This window comes from Egretta garzetta, unplaced genomic scaffold, assembly GCF_000687185.1.
Source record: "Egretta garzetta isolate BGI_Z169 unplaced genomic scaffold, ASM68718v1 scaffold32, whole genome shotgun sequence".
In the NCBI taxonomy this organism is placed as follows: Eukaryota; Metazoa; Chordata; class Aves; order Pelecaniformes; family Ardeidae; genus Egretta; species Egretta garzetta.
The window spans coordinates 3,372,433-3,387,317 of record NW_009259035.1 but is presented as its reverse complement, the minus strand read 5'-3'; the positions used below and the strand labels follow the sequence as shown (position 1 = coordinate 3,387,317).

The 14,885-nt window shown below is 39.9% G+C and overlaps 1 protein-coding gene across 1 annotated transcript in view; it reads right to left on the bottom strand.

The window, feature by feature from the left end:
- Window positions 1-14,885, bottom strand: part of GRID2 (glutamate ionotropic receptor delta type subunit 2) — a 746,969-nt gene that overhangs the window by 556,363 nt on the left and 175,721 nt on the right.

The window sequence follows — 14,885 nt, the reverse complement described above, 5'->3', positions numbered from 1 at the left end:
GGCCAATTTCCTGTACTTCTCCATCGCTATTTAGCCTGGGATTATTGAAAAAAAGTGCAAAAAAAAGTTTTAGAATTTGGATCCATCTTGGTACAAATTATGTTCTACTCTCTTTTTTAAGAACTTGATCCAATTTCAAATAATTCATATTATTTGTACATACATTAACAAATTGTAATGGAATTCATACATTTGTGGCATGACCTTGTCTTCCATTTTACAATTCTGGGTCTCACAGGGCAGTGACAAAGCACCAACATGCCTGCTACATTTTCAGTAACAAAAATTCAAGAGAGATGAGAGAGAAGAAAAGGAGAATTCAGGACTGTGTGTGAAGGGAAAAGAAAGGTGGCTGTCACGCAGAGTAAAGGAGATTATGAATTTGCTAAAATGAATAATTTACAGTTACACAAAAATGCATTCAAATACATTTTTCCTTAAGTGAATCTTAAAAACCATACAGAAATGGCATTGTCAAAGTCTTTAACGATGCAGAGTTTGCCAGACTGCATCAGGCTATTGGTCTATCAAGCCAGTAAGCCAGTGACAGAGGCTTCAGGCAGCTTGACCATGCACCAGCTACACAATTGCTTTGGACAATTATTGTTTTCCTCTAGTATTTATTATGGATGCTAAAAGATAGGTTTTGCTTATTTTCTCTTAGTGTGTGGAACTATAAATGTTATCAAACATAAAAAGGAGTCCTTGTATTACAGGTTGATTCTGTTTTGCCTGTCTTCATTGCTGCAAAGCACAGGAGAATAGACAATTGTACTGAATGGATGATGACAACTTCTGTCTTCACCAGATCTTTAACAGATAGTTCAGAAGAGAGCAAAAACTCCATAACACATCCTATTGTAGACCATTATACTGTTATAGAAAATGTCTTTGTCCATGTTGAGGCTATTAATTATTTCAAGTAGGAAGACTGAAAGTTCAAGGAAGTTTTAAGAATCAACAGCACTATAGATCTTCCCTATGCACATGTAAGGAAAACCTCTTAACTTCCTATTCCAAGAGGTACAGACCGCATAGCAACTGAATTATGTACACGACTCCCTGTGTAAGAAACATCTCACGAGACAGCAGTTACAACCAGAGCTTCATAACTCTCATCATAATGTGTAGATTTTCTTAAATTATTTTTTAAAAGCTAAGCAAGAACTAATAAAAATTATTTTTATATAACCCCGGCCTACACTTCATTGCCAGGAGGAAGACCTCTGCTGAGCAACCTAGCTAGGGAGCGCTGGAGCTGTGACTCCTGAAACTGCTCTGAGCAAGACGTTTCACGAGAGAGCTGATCCGACAAGCTGCTGTTTATGAGAACAGGTAGTTAGCACATCCCAGTCTCCTGGCCTCCTACTCACAGTCCTATTTCCACTGAACAAGACACTCACTTCTTTTGGGCTGGGTTTGTTTTCTCCTACATTGGTAAACTGAATTGACTTGCCAAGGGAATAAGTGACCAACGGAGATCATGCAGGGGGGCAGAAAAAGCATGCGGCCAGGAGCGGAGGGAGAGAGGGATGGGACAAAGTTGTTAGATCATGCAACCTCACTTGCACATTAAATGTCATAATTTAACGAGTTAATTTAAATTTAAATATTAATATAAGTCCCATTTAAAATTTATATATTAATAATTTAATAAGTCCCAGGATTTCCAGGCCAGACTGAGATAACACAGAAATACCTTCTCAGGTAATAACCACCTCCTCAAATACGTCTGAGACCTGCTTATTTATTACCTGGCTCTTTCTGCATTCATTTGCACTTGCACAGAGGGACTGCCACCAAGTTTAGGAGTATTTTATATCCCTTCTCCACAATTTTAATGATGATACAAGCATGTAATGCACTGCTCTAGTCCATTCTAGTAGGGAATATTAAATATATATTTTTAACAAGTCAACTGATGGATTGCATGATAAAGCTGCAAAGCTTGAATATTAGAAATATGCAACTCTGAGATCCTGACCTAGGTGACTTGGCTGATAATCAAACTGCCACTGATTCCTTCTTAGGCACTGGAAGAGGACAAAAAATACCCCAACAGCAATCAATCAATTGAAGCATTCTGCTCAGTTTGAGATATTTTAAATTTTTTATCCATGAGTCAATAAACAATCACCATGATTAAAGAACACATCTTGAATCTCTGAAAAACTTTTTCTGTGAGGAGTTTCCTCCTTTGCTTAAAGCCCAGTGATGCAACTTCCCATTAGCAAAAGGTCCGGGAGGGTGGCATTAGGGCATCGCATTGCAACACAGATTCATATTTGCAATTTTTTCATGTTTTTCACGTTTCTAAGACTTCCTGGTCTGTGCCACCATCACACCTATGCAAGATAATGCAAGCACCTGGATAGGCTACCGAGTCATTCCCCTTAGTCCTAGTCTGCTTTACAACTAACAGATAAAAAGGCGACATACTTGCAATGACCTGGCCTTATTTAGCTATTTCTCACATTTAGTTCATAGTTTGTATTTAGTTTGTTGAGACAGACAGATGACAGGCAAAAGAGACAGATATTTTAGTGCCTTTCACCACAGCTTCTAATCATGAATCTAAATAGTGTTTTGGGCAGAAAAATAAAACGAAGGCTGCGATCTCAGAAGGATGAGATTGAAACTTCTTGACCTCTGATCTTTTAAGCTGAAGAGTGATGTGTCCTCTGAATTTCAAGCCAAGGAACATAAAAGGAAAAAATGTGTGCTGCCACCATGGTCTAATCATGCATAGTTAGGTGTTCCTAGCCATCAGCACTTTAGCATACTTGACTAGTGATGTATGAAGTAGGCCACCCCTGGAAATTGGTTTTCTTGCCCTGTGTCCAGCACCGGTGTAACCAGAGGCCATAAATACTTGGGCTGTTCAATATCCTCTTACTTTTATTTTTTTAGAATGATTTATTCACGTAACCAGGTTAAAATTGCAGCAGTAATTCAAATTGGGGATTGAAAAGCTGTCTGGCTTCAAGGCACTTGGGAGTTATTACCCATTTAGACTACAGGCAGAACAAGCCCTGTAGCCTGATTTGCTGACATTTGTCCAAAAAGGTTTCAGCACTGCTGTGTTAATCGACTGGCCTTGATTTGGGAAGGGGACAGAGCACAGATTTACTCCCTTCTTTCACCATAATCTCAATTCCTACTTCCATCCTCTTTTGGACCACTTAAAATCTGCCACCAGAAATAATTAGTGATACTAAACCAAAACGCTGCTGTTGCTTCTGTTACCCAAATGTTGCAAAGATATTCCAATAAAAAGGAGGTGCCTACTTCAAGCTTTCATAAAAACAGCCATTTTAATTTTCAGGCACATCACATCTAGAAAGCAAATGCTCTGAAATTTTCATAATTTTCAGACTATATTCCAACAAGTGACTTGCCTATCTCCCTGACACAATCCTGTCACCAAAGAGCCAGTTTTGAAAGCAGAATTACTCACACAATTCATGGCAACACAATGGCATAATATATCCCCCCCCCACACACACACACTCCATTTCACTTACTGGATTTAGTGAGCTTTCCATGAGGGCACCTAGAAAGTGAATAAAAATAGATCTTCTTTCCTAAATAGCAAGACAATTTTGATTCTTCACATCTGTGAAATAATATTATTAGCTGAAATGGGACTACAGTCCCAGGAATAGCATATTTAAGGGAGCTGAAAAATCAAAGGACATTCAAACTGATTATCTACTGTTAGCAGTTTTCACTCCTGCTTTAAAATTGGATGAACAACAGCCTATCCCTTTCCTGCCAGTGATAACACAGTAGCAACCCAGATATAGTGAAATTATTTTATAAATATGGGCCTATCAGTTTTGTTCATGGTTCTTGTTCTTATCTCAACAGGGGTCCCATATGCGATTAAACACTTTCCTAAGCAACATGTTAATGCAAGTGTGAAAAAATGCAAAAAGCAGCGAAGGAGGATAACTCATTGAGGAGCAGAAGCCAACCTGGCACACAGAAGTACACTGAGACACCCTTCGTGTCTGCTTGCCTGGATGCTGGGGTAGCCATCCTGATGAGCACTTCGGATCTGTATCATTTCTCCTCCTGTCGCCGCTTCCATATTGCTGAGAGATGCGACCAGTATTTGCCCAAAGGGCAGATCATTTTTCAACTGGACGCCATAGAGCACACACAAATTGTGCAGAACTGGAAAGAATGGGGGCATAACCTGTTTTATTTTGTAGAAGTATTACTGCTACCTCAGTTTACCTCCTTGATGCTGAGCTGGCTAAGTGCACAACTTGAAACAGAAGAGAAGAAAGATGATTCCATCCCAAAATGATTTCTGAAGTATCCTGTTGACCTGATTTGAGATATGAAATTTTTGCCAAGCTCTAAATCTGGTGACTGATATCTCCTTTATGTTAGCACAACTTACAGAAAGGCACCTGGGAGAATTTTCTCTACCTCCTCATAGCTTACTTAACTTACTTAGCATCGTATCTTAAGCCATAATTGCAGAGCTTATCTACAGATATCCCAATGCTACCCTCTGCTTGAAGTGCAGGTCTGTGGGTCTTTCCAAAGGTTACATTCTTCTCCCTTCATTCTGAAAGTATCTGATCAAAGAAGGTATTTTAATTCTTTTTAATCAGATCTTGGTCAGAGGCCTTGATGCTGGCATGCAGAAATGAGGAAGCTGAACCTCTGAAATCCACCTACAATGGAACCGTTAGCTTTAAAATAACAAATCCAAATAACTGTGATGGCACAGAACTCAGTAAGCAATATTAATTCGGTACCAGGCAGCTCTCAGAGGTTCTGCTGAGCTTCATCCTCATGCAATCTCCAGTATCGGCAGGCTCTGTCCATAGTGGGATAATAGACTTTCACTGGGGGGAAAGAAGGGAAAAAAAAATGCAATGGGTCCGGTCACCTGAAGGGTGCAATGGGTAGGGTGTGGCAGAATGTACAGCAACTTGCTGTGCCGGGGCAGCAGAAAAAACCCTGTGCTCTGGAAAGGGCATGTGTGAGTGCATAAAATTGCAAACTGGGCAAAGGACTAAGAGACATACTGGGTGCACCAGAGCTGCATCATGCCCTGTCCAAAAACCTGGGTGAACTTCACAATACCTACAAATACAAAAATACCAGCCCACACCTGACTGACTGCTCCTCAGGCCAGAGGTAGCAAATACTAACACTAGTTACAAATCTTCTGCAAACATATAGGTATTTGTGCTAGACCTAATGGGGTTTCAATTCATGTTGTGAGGAACACTTTGCTGGGCAGTGAGAGAGAAGCTAGAAAGTCTGTGTGTGCAGAGATAAACAGAATATTAAGCACAATGATCTGGGAAGTGTTTTCAATCACTGGAGTACAGAAACAAATTTAAAAACCAAACAAACAAAAAACCCCCAGAAAACTCACCCCACCACCAATCTCGCCAAGTAGAAGGAATGCTTGAAGTACTTTCCCTCCAGATGACTGATTGCCAGGTTTGTTTTTGCAAGAAAATAAAGGTACTGTAGGATTTTCCAGTGTTCAGCAAAAGGATGCCTAAGAAACTCTCAACTAATGTTGATTATTTCTGTCAGCAGCCAAATTCAAAACTTTTTAGCTCCTCCCTAACTTCAGGTTATACCTTTCTGTCCTTTAATGTTAGTCGTGGACAGAGTATACTTGAACCTTTGGACCAGCACAGTCATTACGCTTTACAAAAAACGTATCTGTGAGAAGTGCAGATTTTGTAGGGTATATATTCTTCCTTCTTCACTTATAAACAAAGGTGTTTTGCTGCGTGGTGCTGGGAGGAAAGGCCTGCTAGAAATTTACCCCTCATACTAAATTCACTACACATACAGCTGCAGGAACTGGAAACTAAAAAAGAAAGAAATGGTCAGTTGTCTTCTGATCTGAAAATCTAGGACTGAGATTTTCACCCATCCTATAACTTGATGGGGATGACGCTGAACAGGTCAAGTTGCCCAGCTGCTTATGACAGTCCACATCAGAAAGCTTCTTCAGGTAGAATGGATATAAAATTCAAAATAAATGTGTTTTATTTACACATATATAGGATATATATGTTATTACAGCAGCCTCTAATTGCTTCTTGCATCGTTCTAATGATAGAAACATATTCCGATTGCTACCCAATACATAGGATAGATAAATAAGCCACTTTACTAATTTATTTGATAGCAAAAGGCTGCTGTCTTTGGTGCTTTGTTGGTTGCAAAGCAAACGAATCTAAAGTCTACGTGCAGACTGCCAAATGGGGTGGCTAATGAGAATCTATGAGACACAGTAGACAAAGACAGTGGTTTACCTTGCTGGCTCTCATGCCAGATTGCTTTTTTTCCTTTTGAAGAAACTGTGGTTTTTCTGAGTGAGGAGGAAGGAGGCAAAATCACCACTTAACTAGATTTAATGAGCCTTTGCTTTTCCTATTCAGTAATTTCTTTCACTGTGGAAAACTTGGTTAGCAATACATCTTACAGTCTACATGATATTTGTGCTGTTCTAAATGAAACTTTCTTATTTCCCCAGCCTAAGCAACTTAGTCAATAAGAGAGATAAAAAAATAAGGGATATGGACACCACAGGAAAAAAAAAAGAAATTGTGAAATTCCCCAGTTTTTTATATGGTACATGAACTATATCTTCTTGATCTGTATATCACATTAAAAAGATTCTACTCAATATACAGTAGATATAATTTATGCATAACTATCTCATAAGAAGCTATGTCACTGATTTTCAAAGACCTAACTCTCATTGCAATATCCTCAAAGAATATTAGCAGAAATAAGGAAACTAAATACCTTGCCAGATCCAAGCCTTTATTATTATGCTTGGCAAATAGCTAACGCTCATTTGTTATAGTATAATAGACATCTTCTACAGTACAACAAAGTTATCTGAATCATGATGCAGATTTTACACATTTTACTTGTCTTAGTGTGGCTGAGATCTGTTAAGGCACTTCTGTTTGTAATAATAAAAGAATATTTTTCCCTTACAATTTATATTTCTTAAGGAAAATGGGCAAGAAAGAAAAAATAATAATGAACAGTGAAGACTATGTAAAAAAAATTTACATTTAAAAGTACCCTCTTGAAAATGTCACTTTTTGCATTACATCCCAAAGGAGAGAGATTAGTACTAATTGAGAGTAGTATTACTGCAGTAATTCCAGGAATAAATTACATGGCCGTGGTTCAAAACCAAGAGAAACTCACTGACTATTATACACCACACAGATTAGATACGCTCGCAAAAAGAGAATCTTTTCACCTCAGGTCTCTCGTATCTATGGCACAGGGTCATGCCTACCTCTGCCAAACACTGTGCTCAATCCTGTTGTCATTTTTATATATCATTTCTATTTTGCTTTTGTTCTAACTTCACTTAATAATTTTATTGAATGTATTACTGAAGGTAAGCTGAATTTACCAAGGTTTTTTGACCTAGCCATTGGGGTCAGCAGTGCTCATCCTGTCTTTCTCGTGTCCCATCAGTGTTCATAACAATATCATTGCTCTCCTTTTGGAAGTCACAGACAGAAGTGACATCAGATAAAAATTAAATCCTACTTGGCAGATATACCAGGCATTTTTCCACTGGATCTGCTGCTCATCTTTGATATTTCCACCTTGGCTGACAGGGACTGATTTTCTACTAATCAGCACCTGTGTATGGTCCTTCACAAATTATGCCAACTGGATGGAAAAATAGTGTAATTTTAATCTGGTAATGTTTTCCATCCAGATTCTGCAAATAATTAATTTTTAAAGGTTTCAGAGAAGCATTGATTTCTTTTTTATCTGGTATGCCTCAGCGATCTCACGTAAAGAATTCTAACATTCCCTTGTTTTATTATGTCGAGACGCATATAGGTAATGCAAGTCAGTGGACAATCGCAGCCATAACTCTGATTAATTTAAGGGTATAAATGGCTAAATAAGCCACAGACATCATATTTCTTTCCACGCACAGAGCAAACACTGAGTACATTAAATGGCATTTATAAGATTTTTGGTTGGAGACTGGGTTATATAGCTCAGCTATACAAATCTGAATTTCCAAACTTGCATACTGCTCAAATGAAAAAAATCTCTTATCTTGGAATAGGGCCATCTCTAGCTGGGATGCAGGCAATGCTGCTATTTATCACATATTCGGTCAGAATTTGTGTAACGAAAAATTTCCCACATAGGTATAAAAGGTCCATATGGAATGACAGTAAATTACGATTTCTAAATCAAAAAAAATATCCAAACTGATGAAAAGGACCGTGGAGATACAGCAACTGTTGCACTGGTTTGTGGGAAAGCGGAAAATGCTTAAAAAAACCAAAAATCTTACACCAGACTTCCAAGAAAGGAACAGTATGTGATCGAATGAGAAGCCAACAAATAATAGCGAATTTTCTCAATAGTGTAACTTACAGTAAGTCCAGATTCACATACACACATTAAAAAAAAGGGCGGTTTGGCTAAGGGCTATTGACAGATTAGGTCATGGCATAATTAAAGAGGAAAATAAGCTTCTGATTATTAACATCACCATATTCAGCAATTGCCAACAGTTTGTAAAACCTAAGGAACTACTTCTACTGACACCATTTTATTTTCTCTGTCTCAAGGAAATTACATTTAAGTGATTTGACCATGATCACACAAGGAATAGAGGTGGACTGCATCCTCCCTGTTTTGCTTCTATCTGAAGTTAAATAGGCAAGGTGAAACAGAAAGTAGGGCATAATGAACACTGACCTTGTGAGTTTGTGTGGAACTTCGTACTTGCAAAACATTAAACTGAAAGCAAAATACAACTACGATACTTTTACAGCCAAATTTTTCAATGCAATGCATTCCACTTTGTCTGTGATGGACATCTGTTTGTAAAGAAGGATGTTTTCCTAGCAATAAGGCTGGATATGGACCTTATCAAACAGAAGAAGAGAAGGAATCAAACACTGTTTCTTAGCATCTTTTCACGTAAGTCAAGAAATCATAATCAAAATTTACACCTGTCTCCCCTCTCTGTGGGGGGGGGAATCCGAAAAACCCTAAACTTACTCAAACCCAAAGCACAGTGTCCATCCAGCCTTTCTGTACCAGAAGAGCAATGGCAGGAACCATAGCTACTAAGCGAGGAAAGAGTATAGGTCAGTGGAAGAAACTTCTGCCAAGGTAGCCACAGACCAAAGGACAAATGACGTACAGAAGCATCCTTCTGCCAGTGTATTTTCCTTTGTGCCAGGAGCTCTCCCAGCAGAACAGAGGTGGACTAATTTTTCTTTCTCTGCATGATTTACTGGCTATTTCATGCTGCTGGTGGATTTCTAATACAGATTGGCTCTCAATTATTTCTGGGATACATCAACCTACAGTACAAATGGCGTTTCCCTTGCAAGAATCACACAAGATTTTGTAAGAAATCAGAAACTTGCCTCTAGGGGTAGTGAAGGAAAGAAAACAAGGCTTTATACTCTTTCATTGTAGGACTTTACAAAGGAACACACAACTGCCAGAATACTCATTATCCAGTGATGAAAAGAAGCTCCACAGAAACAGAGGTGCTTTTCCACTACCGTGCTATGAAGTCTAGCACGAGCCTCAGCAAAATTGAAATTGCCAGTGCCGACACCTACAAAAGTAAAATTAAAAATAAATCCTTCTACTAAACAGGTGGTAAGTTCTGCTAGTCGTGATACACTCCAAAAAAATCCCTTTTTACCATAAAACCACACAAGCAATAAATTGACATTAAACAATAAAAGCAGCTTTTTAACCATTCTGAAGTGTCATAATTTTGCTTGTACACTAGTTTGACGAGCAGAAGTTGAGCTTCTCACTGTACTCAAAGCTGCACCATTAACATAAAAATGTATGACATCTATAAAAGTTAATAGGCATAACGCTAAAAGCTGCCAAGTATAAGAGCAGAATAAAAATGAAAGCTCTTGCCTTCAGAATCCCCGTAACTGTGAAATCCATACCCATCACAGCACTGTGCCCTAGGTTTTTCTGCTCCAAATATAACACTGCCAGAATGTTATTTAAGCAGTGCTGTGAGAGCTCATTACATTTCAGAAACACAGCCACTCTTCAATAGACAAACTAACAGAAAAAAAAAATATGTGTACAAAATAGACATATTTCACAAAGGGATTTCAAGTCACACACCAAACTGGGAGTGAATAAGTCTTCCTGCTCTATTTTAAGTACTACTCTTAGCTTGCTTAAATGGAGTCTGGCATCACACATTATCTGTATTCACGCTTCCAGACTGATGGCAATACCCAGTAAACAACAAATCCAGTAAGTCCATTAACAAAGCTTTTCTTATTACCATGCTAAGGGGTGAAATGGTTGATGTCTGCAGTCAGTCAGCTCCTCCAGCAAGATCTGATGCCTCAGAAGGTGGTATAAATTGCTCTCCAACTGACCTACTCATCTGTACGTAGGAATAAATTATCTCATCGAAATGTTTGGGAGATCAATAACAATAGAAATCAGATTTTATGCACATTTATCTCATTCCACAATTAAGCCTCAATTGTTCTGCATGCCTGTAGCAGTGCTTGATGCTGTTTCTGACAAGAAACATAAAACATAAGCTCAAGCCTAACTGTGTTTAATTAAGAAATCCCTACACTCCAAAATAGATGGTTGCTTAAATTAGACTTATAAAATCACCATGAAAACTTACCAGTGCAGATGCAAAGACTCATTGTTTCCACTTAGAATGATTATGAGAGAAGAGGATGATCATCTTAACAACAAACCATACAATGAGAAGAAGCACATGCACGTTAACATCACATCAAACAAGTCTGATGGGGTAGGCTGGCTGAGTAGAATTTTATGACCCTTCTAATAAAATAGTTGTTGAATTCCCCAGTAGGTATTAGTGGAACAGGACATCAGTGGACCAAGCATGAAAGTTGGCCATTTGGTCAGGCAAAAAAATCTTTTCTACTTCATGTCCTTGTTAATATCCCAGGAATATCATTCTCCTGGAACCATTAACAAATTTCCCTCTGACTACTATACTGCAAACCGAAAAGGAAGAAACCAGTTTCTACACATCAGTAAAGCCCACATGATCTGCTTCTCTATGCACAGCTTGTCTCATCAAATAGGATCTCAAATACAACCTAGACCCCATACCGTACAAAAAAAATTACTGTTCAGGAATCAGTTTGTCTAACTCAATATCCATCCACCTGTGGATGAAAACAAAGATGGCATTTGATAATATACAGTAATGCTTTACAGACTTCAGGAAGCATAATTTGTATTCTAGCTAATCACGTATGGAGTTAGACAAGATGATCTAAGTTTATCCCTTCAACCAATTAGGCTTTTGCTCTTTAATTGCGGAGAGAGAATGACAGCTAGACAGAAAAGGTGCACAAATAGCATTAACTGAATCAACAAACATGGAAAGACCAGAGCAGGCAAGAACCACCAGAATTTGGAGGAAAAAGACATGGAGTAAGACTGCAGCTCGTGGGCACTGAAAGTTCTGCTCAACAACCACAGACTTGGAAAGGAAGCACAAGAAGCCATGTGCAGCAAATACAGGTGTTGCCCAGCACTTCTCCTGTGCGCCTGCTACTGAGATGCCTGCAGAGCAGAGGCATCTATCTCTACAATGCTTTGGAAGGAGTTCTTGATTTAGCATGACATTAGTTTGATGGCATGTAATGCCAATTTCAGCAGCATGGCATGTACCTTAGTGGAGGGAAGATGGACATTGCTTGTAGATTTTGAAAGTAGAAATACAGTAAGTGTTCTTAACAGTTTCTCATCAGTCACCATTTGTATTGGGTTTGCATGGCAAAGTTTTTGTGTGGCTTTTCTGAGAAGCTGCCAGAAGCTTTCCCTGTGTCCCATAGACCCAATGCCAGTCAGCTCCAAGGCAGACCCACCATTGGCCAAGGCCAAGACCATCAGCTATGATGGTAGCACCTCTGGGATAACGTATTTAAGAATGGAAAAACCTGCTGTGGAACAGCAACACCAGCCAGAGAGAGAAGTGAGAGGATGTGAGAGGAACAGCCCTGCAGGCACCAAGGTCAGTGCAGAAGGAGGGGAGGACGTGCTTCAGGTGCCAGCGCAGAGATTCCCTTGCAACCCATGGCGAAGACCATGGTGAGGCAGGCTGTGCCTCTGCAGCCCATGAAGGTTATCAGTGGAGCAGATACCCATCCACCTGCAGCCCGGAGAAGACCCCATGCCAGAGTAGGTGGATGCCCAAAGGATGCCGAGGCCCCACAGGAAGCCCATGCTGGAGCAGGCTCCTGGCAGGACCTGTGGACCCATGCAGAGAGGAGCCCAGGCTGGAACAGGTTTGTGACCCCATGGGGGACCCACACTGGAGCAGTCTGCTCCTGAAGGACTGCACCCTGTGGAAGGGACCCATGCTGGAGCAGTCTGTGAAGACATGCAGAACCCCAACGCCATTCCCCGTCCCCCTGCGCCACCTGGGGGGAGGAGGTAGAGACAATCAGAAGTTAAGCCCAGGAAGAAGGGAGGGTGAGAGGAAGGTGTTTTAAGAGTCAGGGTTTTTTTATTCTCTCCCACTCTGATTTGATTGGTAATAAATTAAACTGATTTCCTAAGTTGAGCCTGTTTTACCCATGACGGTAACTGGCAAATGATCTCTCCGTGTCCTTATCTCGACCCATGAGCCTTTGGATATATTTTTTCTCTCCCCTGTCCTGTTGAAGAGGGGCGTGATAGAGCAGCTTTGGTGGGCATCTGGCATCCAGCCAGGGTCAACCCATCACACCATTTTATACTTTCTCTTCCTTCCACTGATGGAATCAAGACATGATTGCCAGTACCTCTTCCCCCATTCCTTCCACTTGTCTGCAAAAATGTGTATGTCATAGCTCTTTTCTCCTCTTCTCTCTCCCTGTAGGGAGAATATTATGGACCTTTTCAGTTTCCAGCAGCTCTTTGCATCCTCAGATGCTCGTCTTGTGCTGCCAGGTATATGTGTACCAAGTTGAACGTAAAGTCTTCCTACGACCACATAGAGCAATGAATGAAGTGAGGAGATGAAAGAAAACAGCAGATCCTTCAGCGTAGGAGTACCATGAGGCGAGAGGGTGTCATAAAATATGTTTCTCTAGTCTAAAACTGTTGCACTGGAAGAGTGAGATAATAGAAAGTTGCTTGCAGTTACATTTAACGATATCCTGAATGTCAGTCATTCACAGAAAGTTGTTATACATCTCAAGCCTTGGGTTCGGTCCTTTCCCAGAGGTGTGGGGCTTATTTGGTATGTGGATCTACAGTGAAAGCACAGGCAGAACTATGCCTTGGATGAAAAGTTCTCATCTCTCGCCCTACAGTTCCTTGTGGAAATAAATAAATTCCTCTTACTTGATGTCGAACTCACACAAAGTAGTTTCAGAGGTACCTAGGCAAGTAACAGGGTTGGGCACTTCTGTAACTTTCCAGGTATGAAACCCCAGCCTGCCGAATCGCACTGTCATGACCTGCAAGCATCAGTGGGGCAAAACCTACCACCACGGGAAGAAAAGCCTACAAACAGTCAGTCTCACTCCTCTTGGAGCCAACCCGTTGTCACACACTCCGCATCAAAGCCAACAAGGCACATGCCAGTCCCTCTCCTCCTCATCCCACCATGCTTTCTCATTTGCTGATTTGGTCTTTTAACATAGTCAAAGTAAGAACCTTAGCTGGAAAAATGGTTTAAAGCACTACTGATGTATAACAGATAGATAAGTAACGTCTCAATGCATGTACCAAGCATTGCAAAAGGTTGCTAAGCCTCCTGTTTGCTACAATCTCACATTTTATTTATATACATCGTGGTGTATAAACACATGCCCAGATCTTAAGCAAAAACACAGATATGAAATACGGAAGAAAAAGACAAGAAATTACTTGATGCCAAGATTATGTGGACAGCTTCAAGGACAATCCTCAGTAACCAGTCTTTACATGGCTCTCTCTACGTGTTCTGGTTTTTTAATAATACATAATATTAAAGCTTCTTGCTTTAAGAGCTTCTGCTTGAGGCCTTACAACATTTTCTTGTAAAAATGTTTCTAAATGACGAAATCTCCTGTGAAACCGTATTTGCACCTAGATAATTTATCAGAGAGCTCTTTGGTTATAACCGAGCACGGTAATCTCAGGGGAAAAACCCTATATCACAAATGAAAGAGCCTAACACTTGCTGCCTTTTGCCAAAATAGGACTCAGCTCCTTGTTTTAAACATGACTGTAGCATTCAGTGATGTAATTTTTTAAACCAGTGCTTCAGACCCAGAATTATTCTTTCACTGTAGATTCAGAAACCCCTTTGCACAAGGTTTAACCATCTCCGCATGGTGCCCTTCAGGCCTCTTGTTGTACAGTTAAATTAAAAATAAAAGAAAGGCACATTTAAAGCAGTGCTGTGTCTGTCAACCCTGGAGTCAATTTCCCACAATTGCTTCTTTGGGAATTATGTGCTCATTTAGCCAGTGGATGCCCTTCCCAGGGCTCCCACTGCTGTGCAGGAGTTGGCTGGAGCAAGTCATCCCTTGTGTTGTGGAGTTACTTGGTGAAACGTCCTGCTTTTCCTTCACAACCCTGCACTGCAGTGTACACAGATGAATTACACACTCCCTGACTGCTCTTAATCTGAAAGCACTAGTTCATCACGTAAAAAATTACAAGTGTCAAATAGCATAAGTGTAATGAAAATAAATTTGCTCCCCTTTGATTTTCTCTTCATATTTTTGAATAGGTTATTGCACTGTATATGCCGTAACAATACAATTTCCAACGGGCCTTGATAATTTGTTAGAAGATAAAAATATATTACACTGTGTCGTAATGTCTTGCAAAGACAAATATTCTTGGGATTAAAA